The sequence below is a fragment of the Paramisgurnus dabryanus genome, chromosome 17 (genome assembly GCF_030506205.2).
Source record: "Paramisgurnus dabryanus chromosome 17, PD_genome_1.1, whole genome shotgun sequence".
NCBI classification, from domain to species: Eukaryota; Metazoa; Chordata; class Actinopteri; order Cypriniformes; family Cobitidae; genus Paramisgurnus; species Paramisgurnus dabryanus.
The window spans coordinates 14,970,544-14,976,891 of record NC_133353.1 but is presented as its reverse complement, the minus strand read 5'-3'; the positions used below and the strand labels follow the sequence as shown (position 1 = coordinate 14,976,891).

General features: G+C 33.6%; 2 long non-coding RNA genes across 2 annotated transcripts; one reads left to right on the top strand and one right to left on the bottom strand.

The window, feature by feature from the left end:
* The first annotated feature begins 875 nt into the window (after positions 1–875).
* On the top strand, positions 876–2,745 carry LOC135727407 (uncharacterized). The gene is made up of 4 exons (XR_010525295.2): positions 876–978; positions 1,997–2,091; positions 2,173–2,247; positions 2,321–2,745. It is a non-coding gene; the product is annotated as an uncharacterized lncRNA (long non-coding RNA).
* Positions 2,746–3,618: 873 nt separating this feature from the next.
* Positions 3,619–6,042, bottom strand: LOC135760313 (uncharacterized). Its single transcript, XR_010537378.2, has 5 exons — positions 6,002–6,042; positions 5,819–5,898; positions 5,649–5,728; positions 4,262–4,361; positions 3,619–4,181 (listed from the first exon to the last, which is right to left on the bottom strand). It is a non-coding gene; the product is annotated as an uncharacterized lncRNA (long non-coding RNA).
* Between the last annotated feature and the right edge of the window lie 306 nt (positions 6,043–6,348).

Genomic DNA, 6,348 nt, shown 5'->3' with positions numbered 1-6,348 from the left:
CTTTAGGTGAGTGTACATTAAACATTTTCATTTAATTAAAGAATTCCATTTTTCTTCACTTATTACTAGTTGTCCGACCCAAAGCCGACGTAACAGGCGATTTTGATGAGCGGGAAATACCTTTGACTGACTGAAGATTCGTCCGATGCCTGGCCGACACTTATTAGATGTTTTAGGTAAGGAGGCCCTAGGCTCTTGAGCCGACATCGGGCAGACGTACGTGTGCTCTCTGGGTAGATATCTGTCAGCGTTAATGCATGCAATTAATTCATTAATCATTAACGTGTTAAAATAATTTAATACAATTAATTTCAATTAGTCAGACCACCAACACTGATGGGGTGTGACAGAGTTCAAGTTTTTCTTGTGTTGTGTAAACCTACTGTATGTGGATTGTTTGCCATATTATCACTATTCTTGTATGCAACCCAAGATTTTACTTATAGAGCACCGAATTGTTTACAAGAACATAAAATTCCCCATAAATCTAGTCACTTATTTTTACTCTCAGAATGCACCACGTTGATGTATTTACATTTGAATCCACAAAGTGACTGAACTTGTTCAGTCTGATGGTTTACTTTGTGGCACATAGCTAATTATGACAAAAGTTTAACAAAAATAATTTAAATGATAAGTATGCATGATTAATCACACAAAAAACTCAGTGTTTTTAAAATTAACATATAAACATACTGTAGTACAGCACACTCACAATGGATCTCCAGTGTGGTTTTAGTGTGTGATGACAACTACTTGAACAGTTTTCACCCTATATGAGCTGACATCACAACTCTTAGTGCCCTGTGGTATTCAGATATGATTTGTCAGCAAACCTAGACATATAAGTTCTACTTCACCATACAGTATGTGGAGTAAAGTCAGATGTATATGTAGAGGTTAGCTCATTGAAGACTGGTTTGAAGATGACAAAAATATCATGCGTCTTTCTTATATGGGCCCTGCTGTTCTTCTTAGGTAAGAGTCTTGTATTTACATATATGTCTTGTATGGAAAGTCAAATTAATATTTATGTAGTGACAAGGAAAGCAAACACTCAACATAATTTTAACTACTATACAGAACATATAACATAACTGCAAATTTACATGTAAGGCTCATTCAATTACATAACAGGTCAGTGTTTTATCTGATATGACAAAAACATTAAATATGATTTTTTTATGTAGGTGTAATAGTGTCATGCTTTCAGTAGCCATTATACTGGCAATGCGTATTGTAATGCAATACAACATGTTTGTCAAAGCACATTATTTGTTATACTGTAAAAAATGTTTTTACATTACTTTAACTTGTCATGGTAAGATAAGCAATTTTAACTTAAGTTTAACTTCAAGTTATATCAACTAATCACTAGTCAAAATTTAAAATAGTAAGTTGAAATGAGTTTCACAGAAAATAAATGAGTTTTGGAGATTGTTGACATTGTTTAAGTTAAAAATTTGTAAATAGCTAATAAAGCTTTTTATTGTAATGGCCTTGCTTACAACCATCTTAAAGACTTTACTATTTTACCTTTGTAGGTGTGTATTGCTAGGATGCACTTAATGATGTTGCTACCAATATGCTTATTACACTCCTGCTTATATATATTTTTTCTTCTTTTAAAGCCAATTTCCATGTATTATGGAAAGGCATGTCTAGTTTAATATATGGTGCCTGTTATTTTATATTATATATAATATACTAAATTAATTCACTAATTAATTCAGTCTCACAGTCAAAAAAAGTTTAGACCATTTTATTATCTATGAGGACAATACAGTTTGCAATAATACCATTCTTTATGCTATATATTTAATAATTTTCCCGTTGCTGAATTAGGAATTTTATGGCATATTGAAATCAGCTTAACATGTGCATTGGCAGATCCTCTAAAATTCTATAGTGTTTCTGAATATATCTGTCATTAATCTTTTTGTTTACCAATAAATGTATTGTTTTAACAGATTTTATTAATGTTCATACATTTTAGATATTCATACAGGTACAGACTGTGCCAGCGCTCACCATCACAGTCTGGTAAAAGAGTTCAGTCACTATGACAATAAAGAAACAAAAAACAAACAGGTGCGTCCCACTTCTTCTGATCTGTCCATCAGCATTGAATCTTTCTTCTATCATCTTTGCATTCACATATCTCTCTTCCAGGGTCGATTTAAATGTGGTTTTTGCAAAAGAGTCGTTGGAAAAATATTAGCTATTATTGGAAAACAAATTTCCAAGGTTTGTAATTACTTTTTAACACCTGTTAACCTGCTAAAAGCCTTGATCTTGATGTGCTCTCTTCTTCTTGCAGGACCAGACTGGTCGGCAGCTTAATAACATCTGTAGAAAAATAAAAATACCTTTCTGTAGAAGATTTGTAAACAAATTTAAAAACAATCTGATCAATGCCCTGTCTGCTGGAGGTCATGCACATACCATCTGTGTCAAATTAAGATTGTGCAAATAGATATACATGTAACAGTAATTAGATTTCAGATGTATGTCATGTATAAAAATAATATATTTGTGGTCGTTTATATGTGTTTAGGTTGGGACTAAAGCTTTGTTCAGTAATTCTTTTTTTAAACTAATATAATTTTTAAACTGTAATTTGGGTAGTCTTTATTAAGATAAATCCCTCCGTAGTTAAGTCACATTTCTTTTTGTGTGTGGTTCTCCTGCATGATATAAACTACATTTTGACATGCTTATAAGAAATATGTGGTCGTTTCTGTGTTTTGGGTCTTACACTTTGTTCAGTAATTATTTTTGGAAACAAATATAATTTTGAAACTGTCATTTTGGTGGTCTTTATTAAGATAAATCCCTCCAGTTAAGTTACATTAAGTGAGTGGTTTTCCTTTGCTAAGCATGGTATAAACCAGTGGCGAAGCCAGAAATGTTTAAGTGGGTGGGCCTTTATAAAACAGGGTGGGCAAAGCACAGAATGTACATAAACTGGGGACGTGCACAACAAATTTTTACGCCCATGGTGGACGTATGTTTTTTTCCCAATGGAAGCATGGCGTTTTTCAAAACAGCCAGCAGCTGCCATTTATTGAAAAAGCTCAGCTCGTCAATGTAAGTTCTCACACGGCCGTTTAATCACAGTGGACGAAGGGCGGGACAAATATCACCCCTTGTCAAAAAATCCTATAGGATTTTTAATAAGAATCCTGTACAGGAATCCAATTAGAATTTCTATCATATTTTGGAACCGTTCCATTAGAAAAATCCTATAGGATTCCATTAGAAAAATCTTATAGGATTCCATTAGAAAAATCTTATAGGATTCCATTAGAAAAATCTTATGGGATTCCATTAGAAAATTCTACAGGATTCCATTAGAAAAATCTTATAGGATTCCATTAAAAAAATCTTATAGGATTCCGTTAGAAAAATCTTATAGGATTAAATTACAAAACATCTATGGGATTCCATTAGAAAAAATCCTATAGGATTTTATTAGAGGATATTTCTAAAGGATTTTAAGACACGAAAAAAATATCCTTTAGGATAATTTGTAGAGGATTTTAATGGGATCCAATTACATTTTTTGTTTCTTAAAATATGCTTTCCTCTTTTTGATTTTGTACATTGTTGTTACACTGTAAAACCCGAAAAGTTTACTCAACTTAAACCGTTTGAGGAAACCGATTGCCTTAAACCAAACATTAGTATAAAAAATGATGACAGAAAAGGGTAAAATTATTACAGTTTATTAAACAATTGTTTATTTTACAAACATTTTTTTGCTTTTCTGTCCAAATTCACATTAAAACTAATATTAGATTTACACATTCCTTTATGAAATATATCAAGTATTCCTTTATGACTTTAATAGACTCAGTGTATTGCACACTTTTAATAAATCAGTGTACTGTTCCTTAACTCAAACGACATTTAAACATTTTTAAGACGTACACATTTCCCGTGAAATTTCCAAATTACACAGGGTCACATTTGTCTATGCCAAGCATTGAGAAAAAACAAACATTATTGTTTCACTGATAAAATTGTGGTGTACTCACAGCATAATGAGTAACTGAATAGGTCCACCTGTAGTAACATTTCTTTAGTTTTTGTTGTGTTAATGACAGTTGGTAGATGAAAGTCAGTCAACCTCCTCAATGGTAAAGATCCAAAACTGCTCTAGACACGTTCATACTTACCTGTGAGAAAACACAAAAGTATGAATAAATGTTTCACTAACAGAACTGTGGTATACTAACAACTTAAATAAATGTGGTACCTTTAAAGTTTTTGCGTGTGAATGATGGTTGGTTGAGAACAGTCAGCCAGTCTCCTCAATGGTAAAGATCCAAAATTATGCTGGATGCATTCGTGCTAACCTGGGAGAAAACACACAAATATGAATTACTTTTCCACTTACAGAACTAGGGATGTGCATTTATGTCATTTTTTCATTTCGATTAATCCATAGGTCTGAAGAACGAGTACTCGATTAACTGGGGCGGGGCAATCAAAGGGGCGTACACGTTATGGTGAAAATTAAAATATTTTTATTAAAAACACTGAAATAAAACTTAATTTTGAAGAAACTACGACAGAACAATGAACACATACTAGATTATTAATGAATTAAATGGTTTTAACAGAAACCTCTAATAGGAATAGCTGCGTGATGAAGTGAATCTAAAGGGTTAATAAGCACAAACCGCTTTCTATAAAAAAAAACACATATTTATATACATATGTTGTATAAAGGCTTACTATATTTCTACACTCTAAATATAGTAAGCCTTTATACAACATAAATTTACATTGTGCATCTATCTGCATAAAATGCTAGACTTCAACTAAGTTTTCAACTAAGTTATGTACAGAAAGTTTAACTCCCATTGTGGATGTGCACCATAAACAGCGCCCTTTTAAACACGTCCAGTCAAAGCACAAGCTTCATAACATTAAGCAGCTTTAAGTCTTTTGCTATTATTTTAGTGATTAGCTGTGGCGTGTCATCCCCTTACCTGTTCTCAGTCAAGATATAATGTTAATGCTCGTATGGCTCTCTGGTATCTTTTTACATTGATGTTTAAATATGAGATGATAACCGTCCCCTAACCTGTTCTCAGTCAAGATGTAATGTTAATGCTCGTATGGCTCTCTGGTATCTTTTAACATTGATTTTTAAATATGAGATGATAACCCATTGAACTTTTGACGGCGCTGTACTTTTTCACCTGACTGACTGTATTTCTGAAAATCAGGGCATCTTTTTAAACAATAATGCCTCAGTGATGTGAGGTGTGACCGGCTTCACGGGATCGGCGAGTTGCCGCGCATTGCGCGGATCGAGGGGTTGCCGCGTGCACGGCGGGTGCGCGGAATTATCTGTTTGTTTTTGAATCATGCATGGTAATGTTACTGATGTCATACGCCGGTCTGCATAGCTCAACACAATGTCAAACACGCATCTCCAGACCCAGCCTTTACTACCACATGCGCTTGTAATGCTAACCAGACATCCAATGCCGTCATATCCACAATAAATAAATAAATAAAGCCGCATGATCATCGTTTTTGTGGTCGTTCATCGATGCCACGTTCGAGTACTCGTGCCCATCCCTATACAGAACTGTAGTATACTCACAACATAATAAATGTGGTAATGTTACCTTTAAAAGGTTTTATGAGTGAATGGCCATCCGTCAGTCCTTACTGAGAGAAATTCTAATTTGCACGGGAAACACTTGTGCTAAACAGTAAGAAAACACACACAAATATGAATTAATTTCCCAATGAAAAAACTGTTGTGTACTAAACATAACAAATGTGGTAATGTTACCTTTAAAAGGTTTTATGAGTGAATGGCCGTCCGTCAGTCCTTACTGAGAGAAATTCAAACTTGCGCGGGACACACTTGTGCTAAACAGTAAGAAAACACACACAAATATGAATTAATTTTCAATTGAAAGAACTGTGGTGTACTAAACAATATTAAAAGAACAAATAAATGGGGTAACGTTACCTTTAAAAGGTCTTGAATGACCGTTTGGTTGAGAACAGACAGACAGACAGAAAGTCAGTTAAAGTTAGTCCTTACTGAGAAAGAAACACACATAAATATGAATTAATTTTTCACTTACAAAACTTGTGGTGTACTCAAAGCACACTAATCTGCTGATAAAAATGAGTGTGAGGTCAAATTGCTGTATTAATGTCGTGTTCTTTCATCGTATGTCCAACATTACACAAATTACTGTAACCGGGTGAGTATTACAATGTAGAGTCACGACAAACAACATGTTTTTAAAGTTTAAAGATGCTTTAAAGGACAAGTTCGGTATTTTAGACTTAAAGCCCTGTTTTCAGAAT